Source organism: Schistocerca americana, chromosome X, assembly GCF_021461395.2.
Source record: "Schistocerca americana isolate TAMUIC-IGC-003095 chromosome X, iqSchAmer2.1, whole genome shotgun sequence".
Taxonomy (NCBI): domain Eukaryota; kingdom Metazoa; phylum Arthropoda; class Insecta; order Orthoptera; family Acrididae; genus Schistocerca; species Schistocerca americana.
This window is the reverse complement of record NC_060130.1, coordinates 323,153,357-323,171,169: the sequence shown is the minus strand read 5'-3', so window position 1 is coordinate 323,171,169 and position 17,813 is coordinate 323,153,357.

Sequence of the window (17,813 nt, the reverse complement as noted above, 5' to 3'; positions counted from 1 at the left end):
AGAATTTATAGCAAAGTTTTTTCGATTCTACCTAGGAGGAAGGCTGGAAGATTAAGTTATAACTTCCTGTCGACAAAGAGGTCATTGGAGACGGAGCAGAAAATAGAATTGCACAAGGATGGTGAAACAAATCAGCTGTGCCCATTTCAAATAAATCATAAAGTATATCGCTTTAATTAGTTTAGGGAGACGAAGTAAAGCCAAATCTGGTGGGTGGTACATGTATGAGAATCCTGCTCGTTGTGATTGCGAGTCCAGTGTGTTAACTACTGTCCCATCTCGAACGTGCAGCACAGTCAACTGCTATCACGAACTGCTTGACATAATGAATACTGAAAGAGGAAACAAATGTTCCAACCTTTATGAAAATTATAACACCCACAAGGAATAGCATGATGGTGTAAATTACTGTTGCCATTTTGGTCGCCAAACGCTAGTATTCTCTCCCCTATGCTGTCAGACCCGCTTAAACTGGGAACGTTCTGAATATGACGTAGGCGTCAGTTTTCATTTCCTACTGGCTGACGTAGTTAACCGCACATTCTTATTTAATCAAAGTTAGCATGAGACCATCAGAACTAACCACACTGTAGCAATAACAGACTCGCTCTTCATGATGCAAACACTGACAACAAATGGTGAAGACAAGAGAATTGCCGCGCGGGATTAGCCGAGCTGTCAAAGGCGCTGCAGTCACGGACAGTGCGGCTGATCCCGGTGGAGGTTCGAGTCCTCCCTCGGGCATGGGTGTGAGTGTTTGTCCTTAGAATAATTTAGGTTAAAAATGGTTCAAATGGCTCTGAGCACTATGGGACTTAACATCTGAGGTCATCAGTCCCCTAGAACTTAGAACTAATTAAACCTAACTAACCTAAGGACATCACACACATCCATGCCCGAGGCAGGATTCGAACCTGCGACCGTAGCGGTCGCGCGGTTCCAGACTGAGGCGCCTAGAACCGCTCGGCCACAACGGCCGGCAATAATTTAGGTTAAGTAGTGTGTAAGCTTAGGGACTGACGACCTTAGCAGTTAAGTCCCATAAGATTTCTCCACACATTTGAACATTTTGAGACAAGAGAATTGTTTTTACCATAGCAAATAGCAATTGCTGTGTCAGATCTACGAAGAAACAGTTCAGAACTATCATTTGTATGGGTAACGGGAAATTCTGGGGATGTGGAGAGTAAGAAAGCTGACCAATTGGCAACCGAAACAAAGAATGGAATACAAAAGCTATGCGGTCAAGCAGATGATCTAATCACTGTTATCAGCGACATGGCCAAAAGCAAATGGAACAAGACATAGGAGGCCGATGATGTGCACATGTGCACATGGGCACCAGGTACAAACAGATCCACCTGCGCTTACCAAAGTCCCAATGGTATGTAGAGCGGAGTAGGAAATGTAACTCAGCTGGCATATGGAACAAAAGACTGTTCATAAAGTACTATTTCCCTGTTGAAACTCAATCATGGCTGCTATCATCAGTAACTGTATAGAAGCCACATCATACTATCACCACACGCCAACTTTGGCTGTCGTAGACACAGAGGGGAATCAAACTGGGTATTATAGAGCTGGTCTACATGAATCAAGAACTTCCTCTGAATGTCGACTGCACTGAAAAAAGACATTTATAAATTGTTTGTAAAATATGTGCTAACCATTGGGATTACATTGTTAGAAACCAGCCAGTTAGACTGAAATGTCACGGTATTTAATTATGTGATATTAACTGTGTCAATGAAATTTGTTTCACATTCCACTGAAATAGATTAAGGGGCTATTTACGAGGGTTGCCCAGAAAGTAATGCACCGCATTTTTTTCTTCAACAGTTCTTTATTGAACATACTGAGAATCACACACACGAAATAATGGTGTTTTATCTACACACCTTATTTTTCAACGTACTGTCCATCCCATTCTATGACTTCCTCCTGCACGGAACAAGAGCGTGTATGCCCTGTTGGTACCAATCCTTGTCCTGGTGGCGGAGCCAGTGTTTCACAGTATGAATCACCTCCTCATCGTCCTCAAAATGTCTTCCACGAACGTCTGTCCACGCGAATGACAACATCAGCTCGCTGCTACATGTCAGGTGTGACAGCCGTGGAATGTCTCCCCGACCGCTGCAAACCGTGGAACTCCGCCGAACCGCCTTCTGATGATCTCACCCTTCGTGCCGAGCGACTAACTGTACTTCTGTCGACAGCAGATGCTCCATAGACTTCACACAAGCGTTTGCGAATATTCCCCACGATTTCTTTCGCTGCAGTGAGAAATTAAATGACGGCACGTTGCTTGTAACGTACATCACTTACAAGCGCCGTTTTGAAACTGTCCTGCAGCTACGCTATCTGTCGGAAGTGATGGAATTGGCGCGCTCACTCTGGGGACTTCAAGTAATACGTACGTAACGTTTCACGTTAGTAGCATTGTTTTCGGCTGAGGAAAAAAAATGCAGTGCATTACTTTCTACTGATTTCCGTTTCACGGCGTTGCTGCAACGTATATGCAATCGTAGTCGACCCCGATACAGGCATATTAGCACCAACTTATAGGCAGCAGGTACTGTGTTTCTTAGAACGAGTCCTTTCTGATCGTCCCTTATAGAAACGATAGACTGATCTCTGCTCATGATAGACAGGACTAAAAATTTGCATTGGCTACATTTGTGTAACCAAGTAAATGAAAGAATCTACTGTTGGAACATAAGAACAGGTGTGAAGCTTACAACACTGTCCCAGTAAGAGTTGTGTTTAACTTCTGATAAACAAGTAAATTGTATTGCAGTGTTCAGTTACATACACGAAGAAGTTCACCTTGACAAATGCAGTGGCACTGAGAACAGTTAGTAAAGAGTGCTGAAGTTATTCAACATGAACAAAGAACAAATGTGACAGCTACTGCTTGGTTAATTGAGGAATGCAAAGGACGAGAAATAAAGAAATGGAGAGAGATGTCATGAGTAGAACGTTTAGCACTACTGACCGACAGCATGGTTGACCTCGTGGCTCGGTGATGATCATGCTTTTGAGCTATGACCGTAAATTTCGTTAAATGTGACTATTAAATAATAGCTCGAGAGAAATCGGTAGCTTTCCTGAAGCTTCTGAGGCTCGAGCTAGAGGGGAGCGGCGCTTAATTCATGATATTTTCGCAGTGGTTGACGAAATAGTAGTGAGATTTAATTTCATAACAGAAGGCTCTGGGTATACTCGCTATTAGTGAACATCGATTACATGTTCCGGCTTTCATCCACCTGATACTGATTTGAAACGTCTGTCGGTCAGGTGAAGCAGGCAATGAGTTGGGTCTACGAAGAGTTTTTCTTTCTTTTTGGCATGGAGAGGCGTTATAGCTGCCGCCTCCTGCCGGGTTGGCTCAGATGGCTCTGAGTACTATGGGACTTAACATCTAAGGTAACCAGTCCCCTAGAACTTAGAACTAATTAAACATAACTAACCTAAGGACATCACACCCATCCATGATCGAGGCAGGATTCGAACCTGCGACCGTACCTCCTGCTGCCGGGTACGCCCGTCCTTAAACCACAGGTTCCTATGTTCCGGTGCTGATTATAGCGATCGCTGAAGCGTGTTTTGCTCTCTTGAATATCAACTAAACTGTTGGAGCAACTGCACGTCTGCGACATCATCGAGGGAGATGTGTATGCCTTCGATACCATCTCCGTGATTTAGGGCGGTTGTGCGTGAAGATAACTCCCCGTCCCTCTCCGTGTCACGTGGGGTCCGTGCACGTAGCACCATTGCTGTCATCGGAGTAGTAGGTAATGCTACACCTTATATGTCAGGTGTGTCTACCATAACTGCTAGTGAGTAAATATTCTAAAATACAGTAGCAGTGGTTCATGGTGACGGGAAAAGGGTGATCCTAAATAATTTCTTTACATTTCATATTTACACTTCCATGAACGCCTAAATGTCGGGAACTGAGGTAAGTGATGGCGGACCAGAAAATCGCCTAAAATCCCTCAATAATGGAAAGGAATCTGTACCGGATGAAATGCATCTGAAATTCTACAGAAATTGTGCAAAAAAATTTGGTCACCTTTTAACAGTAGGATATTGAGGGTCACTAAAACAGCAGAGGTAACCAAACGAATGGAAAAAATACCGTTCTTTGTTGTTTTCAAGAAGGCTCGACGAACTTATGCACGTTATTATAAACCTATATCGATTACGTCAATCTTTTATACGAGGGCTGTTTGCTTATTATGGTCTGATCGGTTGCGAAATGGAAACCACAGTGAAAATTCCATGAAGCTATGCACAGATGTGTGGAGCAGTATCTCTAGTGCGGCCGTCGATCGCGTCGCGTCGCTATTTTCTGTTATGAGTGCACATCGAGAACATATCGACGCCTAGAAGATAGTGTCTCCCGCCATGTATGAGTGCCTGCTGAGACATTTCGCCTAAATTCATGCAGCCCGAATAAAGAAGCTGTTACACATTCCTTCTGATGATCATTCTTGGCCACACACTACAGATGCAATGAAGCCGCTCCTACAGCGGTCTCGATGGGAAGTGTTTGATCACTGACAATACAGCCCGGACCTGGTTCCCTCTGATTTTCATATTCACTAACGTGAAAAGCTGGCTGGGAAGGCAACATTTTGGCACTCACAACGATCTGCAGACCAGCCTAAAAAATTGGCGGGAAGCATTGGCGGCAGCCTTCTTTGACGAGGGTATGGGAAAGTTGAATAACACTGCGACAGATGTGGAGGTCAGAGCGGCGACTATATAGAAAAGTAGCTGGAAAGTGTAGCTAATTGCTGCAAGTAAAACATTTGTGATTTTCACAGAGGATTCAGTTTCGTGGCCGATCGGACCTTAATAAACGACAAGCCCTCCTAGAACTATAGAACATGCTCTGTGCTCACGCAATCCTCCACTATTAAAACCAAAATGGATTCCGTAAAGCCGGCCGGAGTGGCCGAGCGGTTCTAGGCGCTACAGTCTGGAACCGCGCGACCGCTACGGTCGTAGGTTCGAATCCTGCCTCGGGCATGGATGTGTGTGGTGTCCTTAGGTTAGTTAGGTTTAAGTAGTTCTAAGTTCTAGGGGACTGATGGCCTCAGAAGTTAAGTCCATTTTTATTCCGTAAACAGACATTTAGCGAAATACAGCTCACTCTGTTCGTCCATGAAAGCTAGAGTGCCGAAGAAAAGGGCTCCTTACTGTCGTTTAGTGAACAAAATACGAAACTGAACAAATGTGTGATCGCCTCCAAGACTTTCTAAATGATAAAACCCAATACGCTATTCTTAACTAGATGAAATCGACAAATGTAAAGGTAATTTGTGCATAACTCAAAGGAATTTGACAGTATGAATACTGTTTGCAATATGCATTCATGATCTTGTGGATGACGCCACAAGCTCCATGACGCTTTCTGCAGACGATGATGATGAGTGTAGGCAAGTTGCAACGACTGAAGACTGTAGCGAAATACAGAAAGACTTACAGAGTATCGGTGATTGGCGGAGGAGCTGCCAAAGGACCATGAACGTAAATAAATGTAACATCTTGTGCGTAAATAGGGGAAGAGATTGATTGCTGTTCGATTACGCTATTGGTGTAAAATTACTAAAACAATAACAGTGTAAAATAGTTAGGAATAAACATGCGGAGTGACGTTACGTACAATGACCACAAACAATGCTTTACATGAAAAGCTGATGCCAGGCGAGATTCATTGGAAGCAACTTAAGGAAATGTACAAAAGAAACAGCGTGCCGAACACGTCGACCGATTCTTGAGTACTGTTCATTACTCAGGAATCCTTACGACGTTTCGCTATTGGATCGTTTAGGAAGCACAAGAGCGTTACGGGAGATGCATAAGGAACTACAACGGCAGGCGCTACAGGAGAGGCGCTGTGTTTCAGGGAAAGTGTTACTGGTTAAATCTAAGGGCGTACTTTCGAAGAAAGTGCCTTTTTGGCACATATGCCTCGTGAATTGACCACGACGAGAAAGCAAAAAATTAGAGCTCACACGGAAGTTTATCGACAATGCATTTTTCCACGCATCATTCCGCAAATGGAACACAGAAGGGAGGAAACGATAGTGCTATCAGAGGTACACGTCGTAAGGTGGCTTGCGGGGTATACATACAGAAGCATATATAAAACTGTGAAACACATCCAAGCAAGTCTCTTCGACAAAACTGTGATTAAGGCATTTAGAAAAGTCTGTTAATAATGCAGTAAGTACCGTTTCGCGTGTGTTTCTCCGTGTTTAACAGCTCTCTGTTGCGTTTCTCAGGTGGAGACAGGAACTACATCGGCATTCGCTTAATCGAACGCTGAGGCAATTTATTTCTTTGAAGATTGTGAAAGTAATTAATTTTTGTATGTCAGGCGTCACAGCTTCAATACTGAAAACATAACCGATCGTATGCAAACTCTACACATTGCTAAATAATGAATATATTAGAACAAAGTAGAATTTGCAAGCCACTAAAACACAGTCTTGAACGAATAAATTGACTTGATCCTAATAATTTCTTATAAAACTTTAGGACAATATCCTAGTGCTCCCACTGAAAAAATGTATCAAATGCTGTATAATGGGCCGGCCGGGGTGGCCGAGCGGTTCTAGGCACTACAGTCTGGAACCGCGCGACCGCTACGGTCGCAGGTTCAAATCCTGCCTTGGGCATGGATGTGTGAGATGTCGTTAGGTTAGTTAGGTGTAAGTATTTCTAAGCTCTAGGGGACTGATGACCTCAGAAGTTAAGTCCCATAGTGCTCAGAGCCATTTGAATCATTTGCTGTATAATGTATGTAGTGCTAATTTTGTGAACTAAGGTGCGCTGTGTTTTCTAGCTCTCTTTTATTGTTTTACCCCTGTATGATGATCGACATTTGTAAATACCTAATGTTTGTAGGTGGTCAGATATAAAACTACTTCTGCCTTTCGAATCTGTACTGCACATATAACCTTTCTACACGAACAGTTGATATTTCGACGTTTTGCAAAATAACCATTCGAAAAAATTAGAAGTCTATTAGTGTTAATAACGTATAATATATAGACTCTTTCAATAAAGTGGTTTTCTCTGTTACTTAAGAAATAGTGAGTCCAATGTATTTTAATTTAGATGTGTAAGCGTAAGAAACGATGCCCACTCTGTGTAGTTGGATTCATTGTTTATGTATTGTTTTTCAGAGAGTTACAGCAACAACTCATAATTTTTTAAATAGAATACAATATGTTCTAACATATTGCTTGTATACTTAAATCAACTGTGTAGAGATTAATTTAAAACAAATATATGTCAATTATAGTTACCGGTCTAGAAACTTTCAAAATTTTGCGGGGTGGATGCTACATGTTGTACATAGTTCGATATGTTCTGTTGGATGTTCTCTGGAAGAACGTTAATTTAGTGAATGTTCAAACAAGTGCCCATTTTACTGAATGCACAACACAGGGCGCCCCTTAAATTATCTGTGGACAAGATGCAAAGTCACTGGTGTCACGAAGCAATAAGCCTCCTTGATGCTTTGTTTGACGTCAACTGGGGTTGCGGGTTCTCTAACATAATACAGTTTTTTAGATCTCCCCACAAAAAGGAAGCTGCAGGTGTTAAATCTGCGACGGTGTGGGTCGCTCCTGAGAAGCATGGCGTTATAGTCATCTTCTAGGAAATCTGTTGTTCAGTTCTTGCACAACATTAGGCGCAGAGTAGCCTCGGTGACCACTGTGCTGCATCCACCTAGGCCTACGGCCTGTGATGTGTGGACTGACGTTTCAAAGAGAGCACGGAATTGTAGACGATAAAAGCTCGATACATTTCAGCTGTCAGAGTACCTGCGAAGTTGTGTGGACCGATTATTTCATTTCCAAAGACTTCACACCATAAAGTATTGTATCTTCTCATTTAACGATCGATATGGCGCACCGATCTAATATTTTCTATGGCTCAGTAAGGCATTTTATGACGGTTCACTGCACCACAGTTTTTGGACGTGGTTCATCAGAGCACAAGACACTTCGTAAGGCATCTGCACTGAAATTACTCACGGTTCATCCGTAGAAATTAACTCTCCGATTGAAATCGTTCCCATGGAGCTCCTGTGCCAGTGACACGCGCTACGGTTGACAAGTGTGACGTGTGCTATACGCCACACAGATGTAAGGCTGATACCAGTGACTGTAGCACCTTCTCATAAGCTGACGTGAGAAAGCTTGGTGCATTGCACCTAAAGCGAACATTTTCATGTGTTTACTTCTTTCTTTTATCTCAGTGCCTTCTCGAACTACTTGTTTCTCGAAGCTGTTGTTCAGCACGTAAGAACGTGCTGACTAATGGAGCTCTTTGACCAGGATACTTCGCGGCATAAGTCATGACTGCTGCACTTCCATCGTGTCCACATCCGCAGAGCATCTGCAAGATGTCAGCGTACTCGATGGATATTTATGCCATGTTTATTGCACATCAATATCCATGGGAAATCGTACCTCGTTTGTTTGTGCGTTTCGTCGTCCGTTTTATACGGCGGTGTTACTGTAAATTCTACAGTCTAACCGAACATGGCATTAAACATCACATCAAAGAAGCTGGCCGTGCGACCGCTACGGTCGCAGGTTCGAATCCTGCCTCGGGCATGGATGTGTGTGATGTCCTTAGGTTGGATAGGTTTAAGTAGTTCTAAGTTCTAGGGGACTGATGACCTCAGAAGTTAAGTCCCATAGTGCTCAGAGCCATTTTTTGAAGAAGCTGGTCGATCCGTTACACCAGGAACTTTTCATCTCGTCCACGGATCGTTTAGAAGGAGCACTGAGTTGTAGATTCATGGAAATGGGCATTCGTTTTAACACCTCGCGTAAGACAACATTCCACCACCGGGATATCCTTCTAAACACAGCTAGCTCTGTACAGCGTGTTGTATCCACCACTAAAATTTCGAACATTGCTAACTCCCTAACTAAAACTGACAGAAATTTGAGTTAAACCGATTTATACACAGTTGGTTTAAACATATCAGCTACATGATAGAAACAAATAATCCTAACTCGTTCTCTGAAAAATAATTAAATAAACTGTGTTCATGCCTCCATAGAAAGAGAGACGTTTTTTACGTTTCCCAGTCTAAATAAATATTCCTTTCACTTATTTTTTCGTAAGCTAGACAGGAAAACATCTTATCTGAAACAGCTTGTGTACCACACACAATACCAAAGTAACAAGGTAATGTATGTAGTACAACGATGTTATTATTTCTTTGCGTAGATTTATACTTATATTATATACGTACGTTCTGTTCTATTAGGTGCTTGTTAAGTACCAGCGACCCACACAAACAGTCCCCGTGAGTCAGTCTGCCTGCCATTGAAAACAGTATCAAAATCCCTGTTATAGTTCATGAAAGTAGCCTTCATGTACGTACAGACAGGAGAACGGGCAGGGGATTTTAAATACTACAGTGATTCAAAAGATATGTCTCACATACAAATAGGGTGAATCAGAAGTTACCGACAGACTTTGAGAGGAGGAGTATGGGTGCATACGTTAGGAGCTATGATCACTTGTTCATCTTTGCTACTGTGGAACATACCTACTGAACATTTGCGCCTAGCTATTAAGATATACACTTCAGAGCTCTTTTTTACTGGACATTTGTTCCCTTGTTTTAGTACATACTACCACCTCTCAGAATGTGGAAAGTAAAGAGCTTGCAGTAAAAGAGATTTTTTTCACAGTATCGAAGACGAAGAAGTGCTCATAGCCCTTAAGGTATTCATTTTAGAGCCCATCTTTAAGAGACAGTTTTTCTTGTTTTAGTCCATACTACCTCCCCATAAAATGTGGAAAGCAAAGAGCTTGCAGAGGAAGAGGTTCACTGTTACATGTATTAGAACAATTTTCACTTGCAGCTTTCATGGACCAGAGTTTCTTCCCTCAATTGATACATTAACCTTCCTCTACCATTTTTGTGACATCAACACGAGATCACCCTGTGTGTATAGATGTACAGATATTGCACCAATCAATTGAAAATGAGATAACGCCGAAATTGGTTAGTTGTGTAACAGTAACTATACAGTCGTCTCGGCTAATATGTTGTCATTTAAACAGTAAGATGAAACAGAATTTTTCGAAAGAGACGTCTGGTCCCCTAACGCGTGGAAGGCATCTGACGGAGACTGTGTCATCGGAAGGATTGCTGTCCTATAAAGGACCAACCATTTACTTTTCGATGTATAAGTCTAGTCGACTCTTTTAACCACTAAGCAACGTCACCAAAATGCCCTCTTGGCAAGCGCCTGTGCGGAATCAGGAAGTAGGAAGTGGAGGCTGACGAGTCTCCATTGTTTTCCACTGACGCTTCATTTGTTTGCGGTTAACCACTTTGTCTGCTCTGCCCTCCTCACGACCTCCGCCCTGTGGTTTCTTTCATCACCGTATTTCATTTCGCGCATCTTTTACTCATAAAAGGTCATTGTTCCCCCGCTAGAAGTGTGGAACTGCAACGACAGTAACGAATTCGTAGTTCTAAAACAATTAGCTGTCATGTGCAGGAAAGTTAAGTTTATTTTTTACAGTTTTAACGTCACGTTGACAGCGATGTCAGCTAGCTAATGAAGTGAGATAAAGGAAAATAATATGGATACACCTGGCGCCTCTTAGAACTAAAAACTAATGTAAGTGGACATTCATGATCAGAAACAAGGTCTGGAGAACTTCTGGCAAAGAGAGAAAAATGTTCCAAAACGTATTGGACTTAGCGGTGGAATCTAGGGAGAAGAGGCTTAAGTCGAACAAACAAACTAAACCAGAAAGAAGAGGAATAAAAGCACTGATAAAAAGAAGATGACTACATTAAAGAGACAGTTGTTATGAACGGACGACGGCAAATTAACGATAAAATGTTCATTTAGGTAGCCAAATAGAAAAACAGCGAAAATATTTTTAGAAGGTAAAGAACTGCTCTTGACCAGCCGCCAAATTAGGAATAGACGAATAGGGCATGCCTGTGAACGAGTTCAGGGGTAACAAAGAGATTGGGGAAGGGATGACAAAGAAGATAAAAACCTACACGAAAAAGTAGAGAGAAGTAAGCGAAAGGATGAAAAACGTGAGGATAGGAGTGGTGAACACAATGTAAATACCGTCCAACGTTGTCTATTGATGGCCTAAATGAAACTTAAATGAATTAATGATTAATCATACTCTTATGTTTCAAGACGACAGTGTTGTGAAGTATTTCTAGTAACAAACCGTTTACTTGACTTAGTCGTATGGGAGGATCTGAAGAATCATACTCGGCTAAAGAATGTAGTAACCTTTAACGCCTTTTAAGTAATAGGTTCCAATAGGTGTCTAAAATCTGCAAAATATCATAACTGAGCAACTTTTAAGGAACACAGAAGGCTCCAAACATTGTTTCCAGTTCCTTTATTGTATTGAACGCCTAACTGTTGAGTGTGGAAGGTAAGAGAATGAAGTACGTGCGATAGTACAGCTGTGAGTGTGAGTCCTGGACCGTGCTTGGATAGCTCAGTCGGCAGAGCACATGCCAGCGAAAGGCAAAGGCCCGCAGTTTTAGTTTGCCAGGAGGTTTCAAATCAGACCACTTACTGCTGCAGTGTGAAAATTCGTTCTATACTTCTACAGTTGTTATGAACTCTACTGTCAGCAACTCGTGGTTTTGTGCTTAACATTGCTGACTCTTGATGACGGGGTTCCAGGTTCGATTCCCGCCTGGATCAGTGATTTTCTCCGCTCGGGCCTGTGTGTCTGTGTGTGTGTGTGTGTGTGTGTGTGTGTGTGTGTGTGTGTGTGTGTATGTTGTCGTGATCATCATTTCATCACAACAAAGAAAGATAACTGGGGTAGCATACCGAGTCAAACAAAATTACAGTATACATCTATAAAGAGCCACCTGAAACTAAAGGCAATTTATACCAAAATATACCTGGCGACCGATTTCACCCTGTATTATTACGTGCCCTAGACACAGGATTGTGGCCGATCACTCACTTGTTCCTTGCCAATTATAGTGTTTATGTGCCTCTTAGTTTCCGGGAAATCTTGGTTTCTTACCCTGTAGTAATAGACATGAGTTCATGCTTCCGATGGTTGGCGTACGCGTAGCACTTGCCAACGTTTTCATGTTTCCCTTTCTTTATACGAGTATTTACCATAATCTGAACACAGGAGGTTATTTGACGACGCCAGGAGGTTTTTTTTTTTTTTTTTTTTCTTCGTAGCACATGGCACAGCAAATCTCGGATGATCGTACATATACACATATTAAGACAATAGTATAAAAGCAGAGCAACGTACAAAACTTCGAATAAAGTAAACAAAAGGTCGTATTTTATTGATCTTGTGTCACAGTGAGAAGCCCGATTGCTGACCTGAGTACAGTCCGTCAGGATAACTTTTTACCAGTCAGGGTATCCTTGTACGACTTACCACTTTAGTTTCAAATGTCTGCTGATGCACCTACTTGCATGTATTAAATGTAACAGTTTCATTACAACTGTGATACCTAGTTTGTAATTCAGTTGTCCTTTCAACTTCCGACAAGCTCTTAGGCTCGTGATTATCCTTTAATTGCGTTGGATGTGAAGAGAGCTTCTCGAGACAGTGTTTTAAGCTGAACAATGTGAGGTTGATGTAAATATCCTGTTATTTCAAAGTAAACCTGCAGTACAGAATTAACACTATTTGTTTTGACTTCTTATTAACACCTCATTTCCTTCTAGCACGATCTAAACTTAATCAGAGCGGTAGATACACAAGAAAATTAGTTTTTTAAAGGCTAGTCTAAAGTTGTCCTGAATGACAGAATAACATTGTAGCCGCATTAAAAGTGAAATTTTGTTCTAATAGGGCATAGATAGTATACATTTTCACTTTTCCAAGCACTCATGGACAATGAATGTAAAATGTTACAATGTCTCTTGTGACGTGTGCACTTCATTTTATGTCCAGTATTTTCTAAAAATATTAAAAAAAATATATAATGTTACCTGATTGACTGTAATGTGAAAGATCAGTTTTTCTATTGCCACCACACTGACATTCTGTAGAAGCTGCCTTTCATCATAGATAGAACAAATCCGCACATCTGATATTGTTTGTTCTTGATCTGTTTGGCTGGTCGATATTTTTCGGCGCATGTCGAAGTCCTGTTTTTTCTATGATACAGGGAAAGCCGTAACTACATTTTGACGAGGATTCTTCCCACATTTTTGGCACGCTTTGGCGATATTAAAATTCTCGGTGAACTGTTCTCTAGTTTTTAAGTAGGGAGGGGTTCCGAAGCGTAGTGGCGCCTGATAACTGGGGAATTGGGAGCATTTTAGTATATTCTCAGCCAAGTACCGAGATGCAAAATTATGTGCTTCACAAAACGAAAATCGTGGTGACCTATGATTACGATATCTGTGATTCACGATTATAATCAGTCAACTCAAAGATGTACCAGGGTGTAACAATCTGTAGTGATATGAAGTGTAACCTTCACATGGGCTCAGTGGCTAAGGTATGTGAGGCAGGTGGTAAACATTGGTTCGTCGGCAGGATACAGGTAAATAAAGTCAGGTTGCTCAAATAAAATGTTCAAATGTGCGAGAATTCCTAAGGGACCAAACTGCTGAGGTCATCGGTCCCTAGACTTACACACTACTTACAGTAACTTACGCTAAGGCCAACACACACAGTCATGCCCGAGGGAGGACTCGAACCTCTGGCGGGAGGGGCCGCGCAATTCGTGACATGGCGCCTCTAACTGCGCGGCCACTCAGGTAGCAAACAAGACTGCTTACAAATCGCTTGTTCATCCCACGTGAGTCCCATCACACTGCTCAGATGTCTAGGACCCATACCAAACAGAACTACCTGGGGATATTGAACGTATACGAAGATGGGCGACGCGTATAGTCCGTCACAGGTTTGTTTGACACACCGGAAAACGTCTCGAAAATGAGGAAAAATCTGAATTGTCGGACTCTTGAAGATAAACGCATCTTATCCTGCAAACGTCAACATCGCTAGTTTCAAGAACCATGTTTAATTGAAGGATTTATAAGTATTCTTCAGCCTCAAACATATCGTTCCCAAAATATTGCAAGAAAAGGCTAGACTAACTATTGCATGCAAAGGGACATTCAATAGTCAGTGTTGCCGCGCTCCACACGCTATTGGAACAGGAAGAGACTGTACCACCGTACATCGGGAAGGTGAATGTTGCTAGAAGGAATAAGACAATCGGGCATGCAACTGGGCGGGTACAGATAAATATGTGAAATGGGCTAGTTTAATTCTCCGTGTCGGTGCCAGTAGCAATTTATCAGAACCACGAAAATTCCGGACCTAACTTAATGCCATAGTAATCGAGAATTGTGTGTTTCTGTCCAAACTGTATACCAACTTCGTTCCTTTCGGAGCATGCTGATGAAATGGCTCCATTTTTAGCAATCATAAACAACCACTCACTCGGCTAAAGATTCGTACATGAAGGCTGGAAAGTTGCGCAGATCACACCGATATCCACAGACAGATACGAGTATATATCCAGCGGTTACAAGCCCTGCAGACTATGCGCTGCATCCACAAACTGCCTCCATTCCTTTCTGTTTTGCGCTCGGTACCTCTATATGTCTTCAATCCCCAGGGTTGCCAAGCCCTTCGCTAGGCCGTCCATCCGGCATTGCGTTGTTCGTCCTATCGGGCACCTGGTGTTGTTAGGTTTCTCTTCAAGTGGTTTCTTCACCTGTCTTTCTTCTGGCATATGGGCTACATGGCTCGCCCATTGGTTTCTTGTGCTCTTCAGCTTCTTCAGTATTTTTGGCTGCTGCATCATTCTTCCTCCTTTTTCATTCTCCTTTATCTAAGCTCGGTCCCCATATCTTTTTCATTACCCTTCTTTCAGATGTTAACAGTTTTTTTATCCTTTTCTCGTTTAGCCATGCTCCAGGTTTCTGAACCATGCGTGATTGCTGGCCATATCGCTGTGTTATACATTCTAATCTTCACATTCGCTGATATTGATTTTGAGCTATATGTCTTCATGAGGGAATACGTGCATTTCATTCCCATTGCTATTCTTTCCTTGATGTCAATTTCCATGCTGTTTTTGGTGGTAAGCCAAGATTCCAGGTATTTGAAGTGGTGAACTATCTTGATCCTCAAGCCATCTATCTCAAGAAATTCTTGTTGCTCTTGTCTTCTTCCTACCTGCATGAACACCGTTTTGTCTTGATTCACCTCCAGCCTAACCTTATTGCGTAGTTATCCATTTTCTAGAATTTTTCTTTCAACCCATGGTTTGATTCATTTTGCAGTACTATATCATCTGCGTATGAGCGACAAATTAAATTACCAACTACCGATAATCGAGTCCACTCCTGTTGCCTACATTCCCTTATTACTTCTACAAAGGTGACATTGAACAGAACGCATGAGAGAGCATCCCCCTGCGTGAGACCTGTCTCAATCTCGATCGTTTCTCACGTGACCCCGTACACCAATACCTAAAATAGGACGTATAATTCATCCGCTGAATTATAGACCAATATCACTGACACCGATCTGTAGTAAAATCTTACAACTTTGTGAGATACCACGAAGAAAACGGTCTATTGATACCCAATCACAATGACCAGAGAAAAAAATCGTGAATCGTAACTGTCCCTTTCTTCACATCGATTTAAGGAGTGCTATCTAAAGGGGAATCAAGTTGATTCCATATTACTAAATTCCCAGAAAGCCTTTGATACAGTTCAGTACTATCAGATTTTGATCAGACTACGTACTATGGAGTATCGTCGCAGTAGTCTGACTGGATTCGTGATTTCCTATGAGAAAGTTCACAGTTCGCAGTAACTGCCGGAAAGTAATCTTACGAAACAGTAGTGATATGTGGGGTCCACAAAGGAAGTGTTACAGGTCTTCTGCTGTTTCTAATCTATAGGAGGATTTAGGAGACGGTATGTGCAGAGCTCTTAGATTGTTTGCAGATGATGCCGTCATTTACCGTCTAAAGAAGTCATCAGAAGATCAAAACGGACTGCAAAATGATTTAGAAAAGACAGCTGTATTATGCGAAAAACCACAATTAACACTAACCAATAAAAAGTGTTAGATCCTTCACAGGGAGGTTAAAAAAAGTTCCGTTATATTGCTTAGACACGACAAAACACACAAATTTGAAGGCTACCGATTCAACTAAATGCCTGTGGATTTAAATTACGCACAACTTAAATTAAAATCATGCCACAGAAAATGTGAAGATGGTGAATCAAAGACTTTTTCATTGGCAGAACTCTTAGAAGAAGAAAAAAAATCTACTGAAGTATCTGTCTACTCTGCGCTTGTCAGTCCTCTTCTGCAATACTGCTGATCGGTGTGGGATCCTTAACAGACAGGATTGGTAGGATTGACAGAGGACATGGAAAATGTGTAAAGAAGGGCAGCTTGTTTCGTATTATTGCAGAATAGGGGAGATAGTGCCACGGATATGATAAAAGAGCTGTAATAGCAATAATTAAAATAAAGGTATTTTTCGTTGTGGTGAGATTTTTTCACGAAACTCCAGTCACGAACTTTCTCCTCTGAATGCCAAAACATTTTGCATGGGAAGAAATGACCAAGGTAATAACAAGAAATCACAGCTTGCACAGAGAGATTTAGGTGTTCATTTTTCCCACGTGCTACTCGAGAGTGGAACCGTCGAGAAATAGTGAGAAAGTTATTCTACGAACCCCTCTGTCAAACACGTAAGTGCCACTTGCAGAGCAGTCATGTAGGTGTAGCTGTAAGTGGAGACTGTCATTATAGTATTGTCAGTAGAGTGGCCGTTCAGTAATGACGGAACGCATTGCTTGGCTCCCTACAGCGCGAGGCACGCGTAAGCATTTGAGCCGTGTGGGGTACAACGTGCTTGTTGGAACCAGCAAATCATTCCTGCCAGCGCTCCGGCGGTGGCCAGAATACCGACTCTTGATTTACGCTCTCTGCAAGTGAATCGAGCCGTGCTGGGTGTCCCCAGTGATTGTCATGAGTGGCGCATGAGTCGTGGTTGTCAGTGCGTGACCGATGTGCATTCGATACCGCCTGCAGCCTAGGGTGCCGGCCGGTAACTTCTCAATGGCCGAGCCACCACTTTTCCAGGTAATGGTATTCAAAAAACGAATTTGATATGTAGTCTGCCTGGCAACTAAGGCGGCTTCCCTAAGCTCGAGTTCCTGTGTGGGAAATACCCATTGCCAGTCTTCCCTCAATCTCTTTCGGCCCTTATAGCGTTAAAAGGAGTTTTACCAAACCAGAAATAAATTGAGAATGTACCCTATGAAGTGGGCAAGCTCTGAAAGACAACGTAATAGCGCTATAAGTTGTTTTGAGGTTTCCTCTTCCAGCAAAACGTAACTTCTCCGTTTACCAACACATGATGCATCATCAGTAAATTTCACGTTATTGTACTTTAAAACATACGCAACTGGTGAATGTAAACACCTACAGCTTCGTACTATGGACCAAAGATTCACGAAAACCCTACCATCATACGTCTTCCTGCACGTTGCAGTTTTACGCAGTACAGCTGGTATTTTTACAAAATTTCTCATCTAGGAGTACTTTTTACTTTGCTGTATTTTCTATGGAAAACAAAAAATAGTCTAAAATGGAAGTACCAGTGTTTGGGCAAACTTTCATTTTGCAATGGTTGTAAACTTGAGACTAGTATTTACTTGTTACTGCTACCATAAAATGGTATGCCTTTTTTAAATTTCGCTTTCGCAGTGAGACATATGCGACTACCAAAG